At 43.1% G+C, this 17,593-nt stretch overlaps 1 protein-coding gene across 9 annotated transcripts in view; it reads left to right on the forward strand.

The window, feature by feature from the left end:
• Nucleotides 1-17,593, forward strand: part of SOX2 (SRY-box transcription factor 2) — a 724,618-nt gene that overhangs the window by 421,178 nt on the left and 285,847 nt on the right. Inside the window, exon 1 of one of the 9 annotated variants that reach the window (XR_008318943.1) lies at nt 1,584-1,602. The exons of the other annotated variants lie outside the window; for them this stretch is intronic. The gene's annotated coding sequence lies outside the window, so the exon portion shown is untranslated. Of the gene's footprint in view, nt 1-1,583; nt 1,603-17,593 lie in introns of those variants that run through there. 9 annotated transcript variants of the gene reach the window in all.

The raw sequence follows: 17,593 nt of genomic DNA on the forward strand, positions 1-17,593 counted from the left end.
ATCTCTTTGGGGGGTATATTCATTTTTCATCCGCCTCCCCACTGATGACCTCATACAATCTGGACCCTTGTGCTCCATAACTCTTAAATTCTTATTGGTAGGTGACATCTCTCTCTCTCTCTCTCTCTCTCTCTCTCTCTCTCTCTCTCTCTCTCTCTCCTTCTCGTCATATAAATAAATATAGCCTGACTATCAATCAAAGGTGTATTTTGTCATACACTTTGTTAAACTTCTGGATCCCAGACCACTGTTTACACTGCAATGCCTCCATAGTATATACCAGCTCACTATCTCTCATCTGGACTGTAGGGGTGTAGGTATAATTGAGCAGATGGGTTCAAAGAACCCGAGCTGTCCAGCTCCTGTGGGCCTCCCAGGTCCACCCCTCCCTATTTTCTTCATTATCTCCCTCACTCTGAGTGGCCACCAGGGAAAGGGGCGAACACAGGCCCCCTCTCCCCTAGCTACACCCCTAAGTGTATCTTAGTGCATTATAAGGATGTAAAGAGTTGTCTGATAGAGAGTAAGTCCATTGCTTAAGCTAGTTCACCACTGTATTCTCTGGTTTAATGGGAAAATCCAAGTCTTCAATCTTTTCTATCTCTACAACTCAAGATCCTTTAACCAGAAATATTATGGATTGAATCTGGGGTGTTAAACATGCAAATGATATGTTCTCCCACTCAGCTATAACCTCTCCCCATACTACTAGTGTTGTGCCAATCTAAACGAGTTAACTAAGTTTTGTTAAACATGTGGAAACATCTGTCTGTCTGATGATGCTGTATTCTGCCTAATCCTCAAAAATTGTAGAGCAGCATAAATGGGGTGCCCCATTTTGTTTTCACAGTTGTCTGGTGAGTTGGTAGACTAAGAGATGATAATGTCAGTGAGATGGGGAAGGGGAGCTGCTTTTGTCAGTGAGATGGGGAAGGGGAGCTGCTTTCACAAAAACAGTGAATCTTCTCAGCTGTCCAGACCTTCCTGCTCAGTGCCCTAGCCTTCATCCTCCCTGCCTCTTCAGCATCCCACACTCTGTAGGGGCTGAAGTGTCTTAATAAAACTTTTAATCCATATCTAATTAAGACCCCAGCCTTCAAATATCTTTGCCAGACAGCCCTTCCCAAGCTCATTCACGAAACCCTGGTTATTCCTCACTAAGATGCACAAGCATTAATTTTCATGGTAGAGAAGGAATCCCTTTGTTCAAAGCTGTGTCAGCTTAAACAATGATTGCACTAGACTGAACATTTATGTAAATTTTGGACATGCTCTATGTCCTGGAAAAACTCTCACCAAAATGTACAGCATATCAATAATGGGCTCCTTGCGGTGGATTTGTCTTCTTCTTTTTTCTTTTACTTTGTACTCATTTCTTTGGTGTAAAGGCAACACGGCATAGGTTCCCTCCCCTTTCTGCACATGATGGAAATAGCAGTTCCAGTGTACTTTCTTTGGCTTGTGCATCAGTGCCAAAAAGCAGTTTTGAAGGGTTGTTTCTTTTTTAAATATGAAGACATCTGGCAGCTGGCATCCTGACAATTCATTTGCCAGTGACAAGTTGCACACCATTGGAATGTTCAGCTTAAGGTCACGCACCAGGTAAAAAGCATTCAGGTGGGGCGTGAGTGCAGTGAATCACACATGAAAGAATTGTTAGATCAGAAAATGAGTGTCTGCATGCTGTGGGGGTGGGGGTGGGGTGGTGGGGGCGGGGGTGGGGTGGTGGGGGCGGTGTGGGGGGGGGGCTGAAGGCACAAGTCTGTTTGCCCAGATTTTTCTCTCGCCATCCTTTCTTCTTTCTCCCCCTCATTTCTTGTTAAATGTGCAACTCACATCTAAAAAGAGGCCACGGCGGCTGACAGGGAATCAGGAGGCTATGACTTGACCGTAGGAGAACCAATAATTAGCTGGAGCAAAAAGGACAGGAAACGATGACTAACAAAATCTGAGGTAACATGGGACAAAGCAGGCCTCTGTGACTGAGTGTGGTCACACGGTTTGGACTCCAACTAGCTCCCCCCACCCCCAGCGAGAAATAGTCCAGAGGATTATTGGTACACGGATTCTACTGTCAGTAAATTCGTTACAGTTTGTCGCTGTATAAGTGACAACTCTGAAACTAAGCTGTTTATGTTAATTGATGCTTAATGGTCTTAATACAGTGTGTTTATCTTTTATAAACTCATTCTCCAGCAGCATGACTGCTTACTGATGATATTACTGCTCTCTTTAACCCTTCCATCCTAAACATACTTATTTGGAAGTTGCATTCAGATCTATGGGCTTTACTTCCAAAAAAATGCATTTGGTCTGTGCCTGTAATAAAGATTAAAACTAATGCATTTAGGTTCAGGGTACAAATTTGTTAGTCTGTTGTATCAAAAACAACACAGGCTCCTGTGGCACCTTAAAGACTAACTAATGTGTTGCTGGATAACCTTTTATTTACTGCAGCACCCTTTATCAGATGCATGAAGCATGATCAGTTCTTACCCTGAATACATTTGGCCTCTGAGTAAAAGTGGTTTGGAACGGTTGGTACCTCTTATAATTTATCACCTTTTCATCCCAATATCTACAAACATTTTTTCTTTCTTCCCATGAGGATGACAATTCATGCATCTCAAAAAGCCAGCATGGTGTAGTGGTATAGTGGTTAGAGTGCTGGTCTAGGACCGGAGAGACCCAAGTTCAAATCCCCATTCAGCCATGAAACTAGCTGGGTGACTCTGGGCCAGTCACTTCTCTCTCAGCCTAACCTACTTCACAGGGTTGTTGTGAGGAGAAACTCAAGTATGTAGTACACCGCTCTGGACTCCTTGGAGGAAGAGTGGGATATAAATGTAATAATAATAATAATCTCAAAATGTATTAGTCTTTATGGTGACAGAGGTCCCTTGCTTATTTTCATAACAGTTATTCTTGATGAGATGGATATTCCAAATATAGCTTTCTGAATGTAACAGTGGTATGTTTATATATTGCATTTATAATCTGCTCTTCCTTCTGGAAACTTACAGCTACTTGCATTTCCTACTCATCAAACAACATTCCCTAAAATCTTCCTCAAAATCTAAAATATGGGTCCCCAAAGCATTTGTCAGACCCTACAATTTGGGATTAAGCATTTGTGAGTCAAAATGCCAGATTTCAGATACCTGAAAATGGTGTTCAAGAATCTAAACCACTCACCGCTGCCTCTCGAATCCAAGAACAAATTCCATTTCTGGAACTTGCATGAGAAAGGGATGGATTCATTTCACCTAATATTTACATAGAAGAAACTTTATATTTGTTGAGTAACTATCTACCTGCCTACCTACCTATCATATTTTTTACACTGCCTCAAACTTCCATCTCTGGGTAGTTTACAACAACATAACACAAATTAAAACAGAAATGAAAACAAAAAAAATTAAACCACAAATCTAGTTAAAAAGCTTAGGTGAAAAAATGTGCCTTTAGAGACTTCTAAAAAGTTGTCAGAGATGGGGAGGCCCTTGTTTCAGCAGGGAGCACATTCCAAAGACTTGGGGCAACAGAGAAGGCCTGTCCTTGTGTAGCCAACAGACATGTTGGTGGCAACTGCATACGAACCTCTCCGGATGATCTCAATGCGTGATGGGGCTCAGTGCAGATGACATTCTCTTAAATACCCTTGGCCTAAGCTATTTAGGGCTTTATAGGTTATAACCAGCACATTGTATTTTGCCTGGAAATTACAAAGCCACTGTAGATCTTGTAATATAGGAGTAATATGGTTTCTTCAAGATGACCTGGAGACCAACCTGGCTGCTGGTTGGCTGCAGTCTGTATCAACCGCAGTTTCTGGACTACGTACAAAGGTAGCCCCACATACAGCACATTGCACTAGTGAATTCTGGAGGTTATCAGCATATGTACTAGGTTTGGATCCAGAAGCACTCCCAAACTGTGTACTGGTTCCTTCTGGGGAAATGGGACCCCATCCAGAACCAGCAGATCAAAATAATCTCCTGTGTTCCACCCCAACACAATAATTACCTCTGTCTTATCTGGATTCAGTCTCAGTTTGTTATCCCTCATCCAGCCCATCTCTGTCTCCAGGCAGGCATTTAGGGAGGTTATGCCTTCTCCTGATGATGTTGACATGGAGAAATAGATTTGGGTGTCATCAGCATACTGATAACACCCTGCACCAAATCTCCTGATGTTTTCTCCCAGAGGTTTCATTCAGACATTAAAAAGCATTGGAGACAGCATGGAGCCCTTTGGAATGCCATATAAAAGTTCACACTTTGAAGAGCGACAGTCTCCAAACGACACCATCTGAAATCTGCCCAAGAGATAGGAGTGGAACCACTGCAAAGCAGTGCTCCATGATACTATGGTCAATAGTATTGAAAGCCGCAAAGAAATCCAAAAGGACCAACAGAATCACACTCCCTCTGTCAATTTCTAATTGGAAATCATCCATCAGGCCAATCAAGGCAATCTCTACCCCATAACCTGCCCGAAAACCAATTTAAATGGGTCTAGATAATCAGTTTCCTATGAGACTGTCTGGAGCTCGGAGGCCACCACCCTCTCAATTACCTTGCCCAGATGAAAGGTTGGAGACAGGCCTATAGTTGCTTAACTCTAAGGGATCCAATGCAGACCTCTCCAGAAGAGGTCTAAATAATTGCCTCCTTAGGACAGGAGAGCATTCTGCCCTCCCTCAGAGAAGCATTTATAATATTTACCAGGCCTTCTACAGTAATCACCCTGCCAGATAGTATTAGTCATGTCAGACAAGGGTCAAGAGAACAGGTGGTAGGGTTAGGATTAGTATCCACATTGCCAGGAGTCATAAACCAAAACTGATCCAGCCTAAGCACATAAGAGGAGTTGCTGGATACCTCTGCATTAGACCGCAATAATTGTGGGGTCTGAATCTAAGTCAGCCCGAATACAAGATATTCGGGCTGACCAAAAAGAACTCATTAAAAACATCACAACAGGTAATTGATTATTCAAAATTCTGATTCAAGGGAGGAGGGGCATATACTAGCCCTCTCACAACCCTAAACAACTCCGCTGGGTGTGAGCTTGCAGATGCAATATGGGCAGAAGAGAATCACTTCTTTGCTGCACATATTGCCTGAGCATAGGTCTTCAAATGAGCTTTGTGTTGTAATTTATTGGATTTGAGTTGATTCATTTTCCATTGGTGCTCCAGTTGTCTACCTTGCAGCTTTAGCCCCCATAGTTATTCTGTATCATGACCATGGGGCCAGTTTTGAAACAGGCCAGAGAGGACACTTAGGAACTATATTTTCTACTGTCCTGGTGAGTTTGCTGTTCCATTTCTCCACCAGGGCATCAACAGGATCACCAGCAGAGCTAATACCAAATCCTTCCAAGGATTCTTGAAATCATATTGGATCCAATAACCTTCTCAGGTGGACCATACACTAATAGGCACCTCACCTCTGCAGAGGTGGGATGTGATTGTGAGTCCAACCTTAACCAGACTGTGGTCTGTCTACAACAACCAGAGTCACCACCCACGGAACTCCACCCTGATCAGAGTGAAAGACCAGATCAAGTGTGCTGATCTTTGTTGAGCCTGATGGTTTTTTAAAAAAAACAAGAAATGAGAGGACAGTTTCAGAGGGGCTCACAATCTAAACAGAGACACAAGGGAGACAACAGAGGAAGAAGACAAGTGCAGAAAGGGGGGAAATATGTGAAATCTGATGGCACATATCTAGGCTGAATTACATTATCCTATTGGTCTTTTCCAGGACAATGGAGGATCTTCAGAGTATCCAAGGTCATCATCAGGCAGTCACCAAAGGCCCACTGCAGATCCCTGAGACCACCTATATGACCATTGCCTTTGTGTGCTGGTAGTGGAGGGCAACCAAGATGATTAGGGATCTGGAGCACCTTCCTTATGAGGCTAGGCTACAGCATCTGGGGCTCTTTACCTTGGAAAAGAGGCAACTAAGGGGAGACATGATTGAAGTGTATAAAATTATGCATGGAGTGGAGAGGGTGGACAGAGATATGTTTTTCTCCCTCTCTCACAACACTAGAACCAGGGGTCACCCCATGAAACTGAAGGTTGGGAAATTTAGGACTGACAAGAGGAAATACTTTTTCATACCACACATAATTAATCTGTAGAATTCTTTGCTATGGGATGTGGTGATGGCCACCAGCTTGGATAGCTTTATAAAGCCATCCATCGAACTTGCAACCTTCTGGTTACAGGGTAAAACTGCCGCCCTGTAACCAGAAGGTTGCAAGTTCGATCCTGACCAAGGGCTCAAGGTTGACTCAGCCTTCCATCCTTCCGAGGTCGGTAAAATGAGTACCCAGAATGTTGGGGGGCAATATGCTAAATCATTGTAAACCGCTTAGAGAGCTTCCAGCTATAGAGCGGAATATAAATGTAAGTGCTATTGCTATTGCTATTGCTATTGCTATTGCTATTGCTAAAGGACATAGACAGATTCATGGAGGATAGGTTTATCAATGGCTACTAGTCTGATGGCTGTGGGTCATCTCTAGCTTCAGAGGCATGACACCTCTCAATGCCAGTTGCAGGGGAGCAACAGCAGGAGAGAGGGCATGCACATACCTCTTGCCTGTGGTCTCCCCAGAGGCATGTGGTAGGCCACTGTGTGAAACAGGATCCTGGACTAGATGAGCCTTGGGCCTGATCCAGCAGGCCTGTTCTTACGTTTTTATGTAGTGAGTCTCTCAGAGGGGTCATAGTGGGCAGTTTATCAAGGCTTCTGAATCCTGCAGCCAGTCTTGGGAGCCTTGGTGTCTCACCTCTCTCTCTCTGCTGCAGCTAAGTGGAATGGCTGTAGGAGAACACATTTCTTGTAAGGGTGGCACCAAATGGCATCTGTTCCTTTATAAGCCCATTGAGGGAGCCTTGTGTCTTCCTGTCTGGTACATTTGTAATGGATAATGACACCTGAAGCTAGGACACTGGGTTTGAAATCCCACCTCAGTTAAAGCTATACCATATCCCTGGGATCAGGACACACACATACACCAATGTGGAAGTAAAGCAGAAGATTTAGCGGAGGAAACAGATTGGGAAATTTATTTCCTCCTCCAAATCTTCTGGCGTTACTTCCACATTGGGTGGAATTCCCTCAGCCCAGACTCTGGACACCCCACTCCACCCCACTGCACAAAGGGAACTCTGGGGCCAAACCTAATAACCCTCAGCTTGAGATCACAGCTCTGTGCTGCCCCTTTCCTCCAAATTTGGAAGATACTCTAGAGCAGAAGAAGGCAACCTGAACTACAACTCCCATCATCACCATCTACAATTTATTGTGGCTAAGGATGATGGGAATTGTAGTTCAGCAGCATCTGGAGAGCCAGGGTGTAATTCAGCAACATCTGGAGAGCCAACATCTAGAGAGCCTACCCCTGCTCTAGAGCAGGGATTCTCAGTGTTGGATCCCCAGTTGTTATTGGACTTCAACTCCCATAATCCCCAGCCAAAGGCCACTGGGCCTGGGGATTATGGGAGTTGAAGTCCAATAACATCTGGGGACCCAACACTGAGAATCCCTGCTCTCGAGGAGCCTTCAAAATCAAAGGCCCCTCAGTGCTGTTGAGCCAATGCCTGCAAAAAGAGCTTCTCCAGGGAAAGGATGGAGTCATCCACTCTAACTAGCTGACAACCTATATAACCCTCAGTAAATGGCAGGCCCTGCTGGAACAAAATCTAGTCTGCTCTGACATTAGCATCCAGCCCAATCTTGCCTGCTTTCTCCTGGAGCGGAACAAGATTCAGACCCCTGCCTTATTCTTGCCTTCCCTCAGAATGGTATAAGATACAGATCTGCTGTTGGGGTTCATGCCTCTGGACAGACCCCTGCTCCCAGTGCAAACACCAGCTTAGTCAACTACCCTTTCTGACAAAAGACAGCCTGACACATTTTGTCCAAAATTCATCCAAAATTTGCTGTCTTTACATGGTATTTGAAATTTCCCAAATGAGGTGAGGTCTTGTGGTAGCAAGCATGACTTGTCCCCTTAGCTAAGCAGGGTCCACCCTGGTTGCACTTGAATGGGAGACTAGAAGTGTGAGCACTGTAAGATATTCCCCTCAGGGGATGGAGCTGCTCTGGGAAGAGCAGAAGGTTTCAAGTTCCCTCCCTGGCAGCATCTCCAAGATAGGGCTGAGAGAGAGTCCTGCCTGCAACCTTGGAGAAGCTGCTGCCAGTCTGTGAAGACAATACTGAGCTAGATAGACCAATGGTCTGACTCAGTATATGGCAGCTTCCTATGTTCCTATGAGGTGTAGACCTCATGACTGGACTGGTCTTGCTGAAAATAGCTTATGGAGTTAAAGTTGGCTTTCACAGTTTTGTTTCAGGGGAACAAACAATAAGGGCAGCTTCAGTGCTGCCATGAAAAAGGAACTGCTGAACATTGATTGACTGATTGATTGTATTTGTACACTGCCCCAAACTTATGTCTCTGGGCAGTTTACAATATAAAACAAATTAAAACAAATATTTAAATATTAAAACAATTTAAAACCACAATTCTAGTTAAGCTTGGGTGAATAAATTATCTATCTATCTATCTATCTATCTATCTATCTATCTATCTATCTATCTATCATATTTTATACTGCCTGATATGTACATCTCTAGGCATTGTACAAATTTTAATATTAAAAATCACAGATTAAAATACATAAAACACAATGAAAACAATATACAATTAAAATTATTAAAATTAATTCTAATTAAAAGCTTTCGAGAACAGGAGAGTCTTGAGGGTCTTCCTGAAAACAAACAGAGAAGGAGAAGCTCTAATTTCAGCAGAGAGCACATTCCAAAGCCCTGGGGCAGCCACAGAGAAAGCCTGGTCCTGAGTCTAGATGAACTGGTGGCAACCGTAACTGGACCTCTCCAGAAGGACGTAAAAGGCAGCAGGGTTCATGACAAAGGAGGCGCTCTCTTAAATAGCCTGGACCAGTGTTCCCTCTAACAGGTATTCCCAGAAGTTGTTGACTACAACTCCCATATTCCCCAAGCAAAAGCCATTGTAGCTGGGGATTCTGGGAGTTGTAGTCAACATCATCTGGGAATCCCTGTTAGAGGGAACACTGGCCTGGACCCAAACCATTAAACAAACAAACAAACAAATTCATTCATTCATTCATTCATTCGATTTCTGTACCGCCCTTCCAAAAATGGCTCAGGGCGGCCTTCCAAAAATGGCTCAAATGTGTCTTTAGAGACTTTTAAAAAGCTGTCAGAGATGGGGAGGCTCTAATTTCAGCAGGGAGCATGTTCCAAAGTCTCAGGATGGCAACAGAGAAGGCCCATCATTGAGTAGCCACCAGATGCACTGTTGTCAACTGCAGGTGGACCTCTCTGGATTATCTCAGTGGGCGATGGGGCTCATAGTGAAGAAGACATTCTCTTAAGCATGCAACTCGTAAAGCTGTTGAAGTTCCTTTTAAGACCTGTGTTCTGTAATTTGCGCTGTGAAGAGGCCAGACAAAACATATATGGATAAGTGGGCACAGGCAACCTAACTGGCCAAAACTTTATTAAAATAACAAAAACAGCAGTAATGCACTGTGCAGGCATCAGAGAAAGAAAAAAGGCAGTTGAAGGCAGATGAGTAAGCCTCAAACTTACATCTCGGCAAGCCTTTACATCTTGCCTGACCTGGTAGTGTGGCTAAGTGCACTTCTGAGGAGGAAGTCCTCATTACCTGAGGCTAGGACTAGGGCAAAGGCACCATACAGCATGCATTTTGCATCAACTCCAGCCCCCTGACCAAAGGTGTAGAAAGATTCAACCCAATTTTTAACTACTCCAATAGGAAGAAGGGCTATCCACCATTAAAACCCCTAATGGGGCAGGTTGTGATACACCTAAACAGTAGAACTGATCTGCCTTCCATTTTCCACTGTCCAGAAAGAGCCGATCAGCCAAACAGATAGTAATACGATTTCTGATGAAGGCAAACTCCCCACCCACCACCCCCATTCAAAGGGCTAATCAGGATGGAAGGTAAAATTCTACCATAGTCCCCCCAAGAAGGTGACTAGCAACTCCCAGGACTGGTAAATAATTGAAGGGTGGTATGGGAGGATGTATGTGCTGCTTCTAAACAGAATAGCAGGCAGGCATGAACAGAGCCTTTATAAAAAGCTTGAAGAAGAGGGATGTGGAGTTAACAAGGCATTGAGGCTATTCACAAGGGCATGCAAAACCAGGCTGAGGGAGCCCAGCCTGGTTTTGCACACGCATGTGAACTACCAGAATCGGGCCCGATCCTGGCGGCACCACGGCGGAAAATCTGCCTATGGTGCCACCCTTCAAAACGAGGTTAGGAGAGCGAGCGCTCTCCTAACCCTGTCTCTTTGATCGTGTGTCAGTTGTGGCTGGCAGACTTGGGGAGGGGAAGGCGATCCCCATAATGCACTGCACAGCAAAAATTATTGTTAATGGATCCTGGTCCTCAAAATGCATAATCAATAAAGGTACTAGACAAGGTTGTCCGCTTTCTCCGTTGCTGTTTATACTTGCTCTTGAACCTCTGGCAGTGAAAATTAGACAAGAACAGCGGATTCAAGGTATCAAAATGGGGGACTATGAACATAAAATAAAACTATATGCTGATGATGTATTGCTTTCTGTCACACAAGTCAAAGACTCTTTGGATACATTAATGACACAGATACATAAGTATGGCTCAGTTTCTGGCTATAAGATTAATAGAGATAAAACTCAGATTATGGCATGGAATCTTTCAGAAGAAGAGATACAATACTTTTCTAAAGTTTTAAGATTACAAGTAATGAAGAAGCCAATAAAATATTTGGGGATTAATCTTACGAGGAACAATAAAGATCTGTTTAAGAATAACTATGTTCCAATTTGGAAATCAGTTATGGCTGATCTAGATAGATGGAAGAAGGTGACCCTATCTTGGCTTAAGAGAATCTCTGCAGTAAAAATGAACGTATTACCTAAGATGAACTTTCTTTTTCAAATGATCCCGATAAGATAGACAACAAGAAATTGAATAAATGGCAGAGTCAGCTCAATTCATTTATTTGGAATTATTTTTTAAAAACCAGGATTCGATTTAAGGTGATGCAAGATTCCAAAGAAAGAGGTGGTCTTGGAGTTCCTAACTTGAAACTTTATTATCATGCTAGTAGCTTGACTTGGATTTTGAATTGGATTTTATCCCCATACGGAAGTTTTACCCAAATGGAGGAACTTGGTCTTGCTAGAGGTTTGCATAATTACTTATGGATTTCTGGCTCGAGAAAAGATCTGGAGATACAACAACATACTATTCAGCATATTCTTTTTTAAGTCTGGGATAAATACCAGAAAAGAATAAGTCCTAGATTATCACCTTTGGCCTCAATACTGAATGTTTATTTCCATGAAGAAGAATTTTCTTCTAATTATAACTTTTGGCGAGGCAGTCTATACTCCTTACAAAGCTTGGCCCAGTATTTAGCTCCAGACAAATCAGTTCCTTCCAGGCAAACAACTCAACAAACATCCTGGCTTCAACAAGCTCAGATCAGCTCAATAGATCGGAAAGAGTTACAGGGTGGGAAACTTAGAGATATGACTGAATTTGAAGAATTAATCACCTGAAACACTGATCATTTATTAGGCAGAATTTATAAGCTATTACTGAAGTATGAAACTGAGACTGAGCAGATAAAAGAATGTATGATAAAATGGATGCAGAACTTTTATAGATCGATCAATCTTTCTGATTGGGAATACCAATGGAAAAAGAATGTGAAATTTACTTTGTGTACCAATCTAAGGGAAAATTGGTATAAGATGTTCTTTAGATGGTATATAACTCCTTTGACTATTAACAAAATAGATGATTCTTTCTCTAAGAAATGTTGGAAATGTAATTCACACTTAGGTTCATTCTACCATATGTGGTGGAGTTGCAATAAAGCTCAACAGTTTTGGAAACAAATTCATATGAAAATTGAACAAATCTTAGAAGTTAAGATTCCCTTTCTTCCAGAAATTTTTCTTTTAAGTATGATAAAACCTTATATTCCTGCTAAATCAAACGAATTGTGTTTTTATATGATTACAGCGGCCAGGATTATATATGCATCTAATTGGCGTATTTTGGAAATCCCTTCCTTAAATGATTGGTTTTTGAAAGTGTGGGATTATGCTTCAATTTCAAAAGTCTCGTTTTATGTACATGGCATGTCTACTGAATCATTCATGTCTGTCTGGGAACCTTTTATAAATTACAATATCCGTTATGGTCAAACTTTGTTCCCATTTTCTGGATTTGACTTATAGTGTTTTTGATATGTAATTTACAAGAAGCTGATCAGATTAGATTTTACAATTCTAAGAGTCCGAATTTCTTTTGCTTTATCTTGTTCTAGATACTTTTTCTCTACTGATGTAATTAATTAGAAAAATGGTTTTTCATCATGAAGAATGATTGGTTTTAAATTGTTTTAATGGTGATTTGTCTTTGTCCTCTTTGGTCTATTTCTTAATAAAAATTCTTATTGGGGGGAAAAATGCACTGCACACTCTCGGTGCATTATTGGAGCTCCAGGGGGCAGGGCAACGCACCCTGGCACCGCAACCCTCAGATCTACCAGCAGCACCTGGTGCTCATGTTGGCGGGCGATCTCCCTGCCCCGGAACAGCAGAATGATCCTCTGCAGGGAGGTAAGCTCTTTAGGGCTTCCGCCCCACAAACCTGGTAGCCCTTTCTCACTGCTTGTGCAAAATGGCTCACTGTATTTAAGCTTGAAGCTGATGCCAAGAGTTTCATTGACCAACCCCAGTGGTGTAGTGACATTGAAAGTGGCCTTGAGGTGAGATTTGGGGCACCACTCCCCACCTGCCTTTGCACGCCCCACCGCTTGCACTGTTTCATATGTTCTGCCAGTTGCAGGAGCTAATGTTGAACTTCCTGTCTCCACTCTGTACCGGAAGAGAGCTCTGGATACACATCATCCTAAGTGGCCCACTAAGCTGAACCCCAGCTTTTGGACATGAGGTTCTGTATCAAACTGTACAGTTCATAATGTTTTGGTAAAAGTCAAGAGCTGTCTGTGCTCTCTTTAATTACTTCATCTTGCTTCAGCCAGGAGACTCCTTGTGTACCAGGAAATTACTTAGATTATTACTTGGTCCAATTGTGCCAATAGTGAATGTCAACCTACCGTTCCATGGTTCAACCAAATGTGGGAAGGACAAAAAGAGTTTTGGAAACTATTTGCTTCATTTAGCTTCTGGAGATGGACCAACTGATCAATTAGTGATAGGCACACAGGAGGCCAAGGATATTCAGATAGTAATAACCTATCAATGAGAAGATGTTTCAGTCAGTTGCATCTGAAGAAGTAAGCACTGAGCCTGTTCTCATGACCACAGATCCCTGGGTAGGACAGGATCTGTGGTCATGTGGAGAGCCAGGAGGCCTCCCAACCCAGCAGCAACAAACCTGGGTAGCCCAGATCCTCTACTCAGGTTAAAAGGTAGGAGGAACACAGAGCCCATCCTACCTTCTCTTCTGGTCATCTGTGCTGCCACATGGTGTTAAACTACTCCCAGGCAGCCGGCGGCCATGGTAACCAGAAAGTCCTGTAACTTTCAGGGCCAGGGAGAGAAGAGCAGCTGTAGTGCTCCCGCAATGCATTGTGGTATATGCGCAGACACCAGCTCCCGATATCATCAATGGAAACACTGCTGTGGTGTTTGTGCAAGTTGAAGAGCCCAAACGAGGCTTTGATAGTCTGGGAGGCACAAGGTAGGAGCATGCCTTCCTTCCAGCCCAATCCCATATGGTCATGAGAGTGAGCCCACTGACTTACAAAAGCTTGCGCTGCAATCAATAAGTTTATAATATGGCACAGGACACCTTTTCTCCTTTGCTGCCATAGCTGCATGGCTACTCCTTTGGACTCTACAGTCTCGACTACTGTTATATCGGCTTTTGCTGGCACACTATCCTGTGACAAGCAGTCGCTTTCCTGTGCATGTTCTGCCTCTGAATGAAGATCTCTCACACATCAGTATTCAAAAATCCCTCTTTCAGAGTACTGCACATGTAAGCCATCCCTTTAAAAAACAGAGTCCTTAAAACGCCTCTGAGTATGTTTCTGTGCACAGCACACAAATGTCCACTAATTGCACAAAGGGAGAGCCGAGATTCCGATAGCAAGCACTGTAAAAAAGTAGATACACAAAGAAAAGTGGAAGCATCTGTTTAATATATACGACATTAGAATTTAATTTTACCTCTGTGATGCTTTTGTATAGCTGCAATGCTACTGCGGAGCCCGTAAGCACGGCAGTGCAATGTCAGCAGGTGCATGCCACCAAATTACTGCTTTTCATTTGCATATTCATCTGCTAAGAAGCATGTCATTATCATATCAAAGGGATACTAAGCAACATCTAGCTTCAAGAGATGTGGCATAGTTTCAATGTGAGCAATTAATGTGAGACGAGGACTCTCTTTCTGTCATGTCTCCTAGGGTTAGCTGTAATCGGGCTTATTATTGGATAGTTACCAATAAGGTCGAGTTATTGGTTGGCGAGAGAGGAGAGATGCATGGGGAAAGTGAGCAGTCGAAGACATCTTTCCAATAGAGACCCAACATCCAAATGTTTCTAGCCACTTTGCAGAATCAAAAAATCAGCCTGCCATCTGTTGAATAAGGGTTTGCTCGGAATTGGCTTTCATAAACTCTAGGTGCATGATGGCTAGTTGTGTGAGGTGGCTGCCAACTGGATTGCAAACTCACATGTGTTGATATGCAAACAAATTCTGCGTGAGGTGGTGCACTAACAAGAGAAGCTGACAACAGGCTGGAAGGCTCCAATGCAATGTCATTTAAAACAGCCACCATGTGGCATTCTGAGGTGTTACCAATCCACCCCACTTCTGTAACATCTGCAGATGTGATGGGGATTCCCTCCACTCATTCATCTAAGTTGGACTATTAGGATAGTCTACCTGAGAAGGTTATTGGATCCAATAAGATTCCAATAAGACTCGGAAGGATTTAGTGTTGACTCTGCCAGTGAGTCTGTTGTTGCCCTGGTGGAGAACTGGAACAGCAAACTCACCAGGGCAGTAGACATGATCGCTCCAAATGGAATGGAATGAAATAGAACGACGGAAGCTGAAATTATAAGGTAGACAAGACAACTGGAGTGCAAGTGGAGAAAGACTTGACACAAATCTGGCAGATCACAACACAGAGTACATTTGAAGTTCTATGCTCAGACAATATGTTCAGCAAAGAAGTGATTCTTTCTGCCAGTATTGCATCTGCAAGCTCACATCCAGCGAAGTTGTTCAGGGTTATGAGATGGCAAGTATATGCCCCTCCTCCCTTGAATCAGAATTTGGAATAATCAGTTACCCATTGTGATGTTTTAAATGAGTTTTTTTGGGATACAATATCTCGTATTTGGGCTGACTTCGATTCAGACCCCACAATTATTGCAGTCTAATACAGAGGTGTCCCGCAACTCCTCTTACGTGCTTAAGCTGGATCAGTTTACTGATGGATCATCTCCAATGGGGAATTGACATAGGGAGTGTGACTCTGTTGATCTTTTTTGATCTCTCAATGGCTTTCAATGCTATTGACCATAATATCCTTCTGGAGTGTCTGAGTGGGTTGGTAGTGGGAGGCACGGCTTTGCAGTGTTTCCACTCCTACCTCTTGGGCAGATTCCAAATGGTGTTGCTTGGAGACAGTAATTCTTCAAAACATGAACTTTTACATGGCCTCCCAAAGGGCTCTATACTGTCTCTGATGCTTTTTAATGTCTACATGAAACCACTAGGAGAGATCATCGGGAGATTTGGTGCAGGGTGTTATCAGTATGCGGATGATACCCAAATCTATTTCTCCATGTCAACATCATCAGGAGCAGGCATAACTTCCCTAAATGCTTGGCTGGGCTGGATGAGGGATAACAAACTTAGACTGAATCCAAATAAGCTGAAGGTACTTATTGCGCAGGGTTGGAACTTGGGAGACAATTTTCTTCTTCTGGATTGGGTCACACTTCAACAGAAAGAATACTGGAGGTGGGGCCATTTAGCTCCTGCAGAGTTTCCCCAGTCTGCAGGTCACTGAATCGCTGACTGGGTGCTCCTTTCCCTGCTACCATGCTTAGGCAGGGAAAGGAGTTCCCAGTCAGCGATTCAACAAACTGTTGGCAGGGGAAACTCTGCTGCGAACGACTGGCTCCACCCCCTGTGTCTGATTTCAGATCCTGGGGCATGGCTTGGAGTGCGTGTGCTTTGCACACATGATTACAAATCAAAAGGGGTGAGGGAGCAGCCAGCAGGACTTTGTCCTCCAGCAGCCGCAGGTAAGCTCCCTATGTCCTGGCTGGCGACCTCCAGACTCAATTACTGCACTCTATGTGGGGCTTCTTTTGCGTTTAGTCCAGAAACTGCAATTGGTACAGAACGTGGCAGCCAAGTTGGTCTCTGGGTCATCTCAGAGAAACCATATCGCTCCTATATTTAAAGAACTACTCTGGCTAACAAAGAGGTCATTTATTTATTTATTTGCTTATTTCTTTGCTTATTTCTTTGTAAACCACTTTGGGAACTTCTCGTTGAAAAGCGGTATATAAATATTTGCCCTATTTATATTTGTAAGTTTCTGGGCAAAACACAAGGTTCTGCTTATCGCCTATAAAGCCCTAAACAGCTTAGGCCCAGGGTATTTAAGAGAAGTTGTGCAATCACACCACCATTTGTGTAATGGAGTTGTGCAATCACACAACCATTTCCCCCAGTTCAACTCCCTCACAGAATTCTGACGTTTGCGCAAATTAGCTCTTGTTCAATGCACATTTGGGACTTGCAGCAGCTCCCACAGTGCGTAAAATGTCCATGGGACGCTGTTCAGTATCTGAACCAGTATATTAAATGTTCAAACACCATCACCACCACAGCAATAATAAGTATGCAGAAAAGTAGACGAATTGATATTAAACTCATGCCTTCTGTATGCAAGTACTGTGTGTGAGAAAATGTTTTTCTCATACATAGTACTTTCGTACTCTGCTTATGCTTACAAATGAACCTCCTGCATGTTAAAAAAGCAAAGCAAAGCTTGGCAACAGGTTTTTCATCCAGCAGCGAAATATGTAATAAGTTCCTGACTAATGTCCATTCAAACATTTCCTTAGGGAAGCCTATGGAATGAAACAATTGATTTAAATCTATGTAAGTAATCTCATGAATAAATGCAAACTATAGATGTTCAGTGTAACAATTGTTTGTTCATGCAAACTTAGGACAAAATTAAATTGCATTACTACTTGCATGAAATACTAGGTAAAGTGTGCCTTTAAGTCGATTTTGACTCCTGGTGCCCACAGAGCCCTGTGGTTGCCTTTGGTAGAATACCGAGGGGTTTGCCATTGCCTCCTCCCACGCAGTATGAGATGATGCCTTTCAGCATCTTCCTAAATCGCTGCTGCCCGATATAGTACCAGCTGGGATTCGAACCATCAACCTTCTGCTTGTTAGTCAAGCATTTCCCCACTGCACC

This window comes from Hemicordylus capensis, chromosome 3, assembly GCF_027244095.1.
Source record: "Hemicordylus capensis ecotype Gifberg chromosome 3, rHemCap1.1.pri, whole genome shotgun sequence".
Classification (NCBI taxonomy): domain Eukaryota; kingdom Metazoa; phylum Chordata; class Lepidosauria; order Squamata; family Cordylidae; genus Hemicordylus; species Hemicordylus capensis.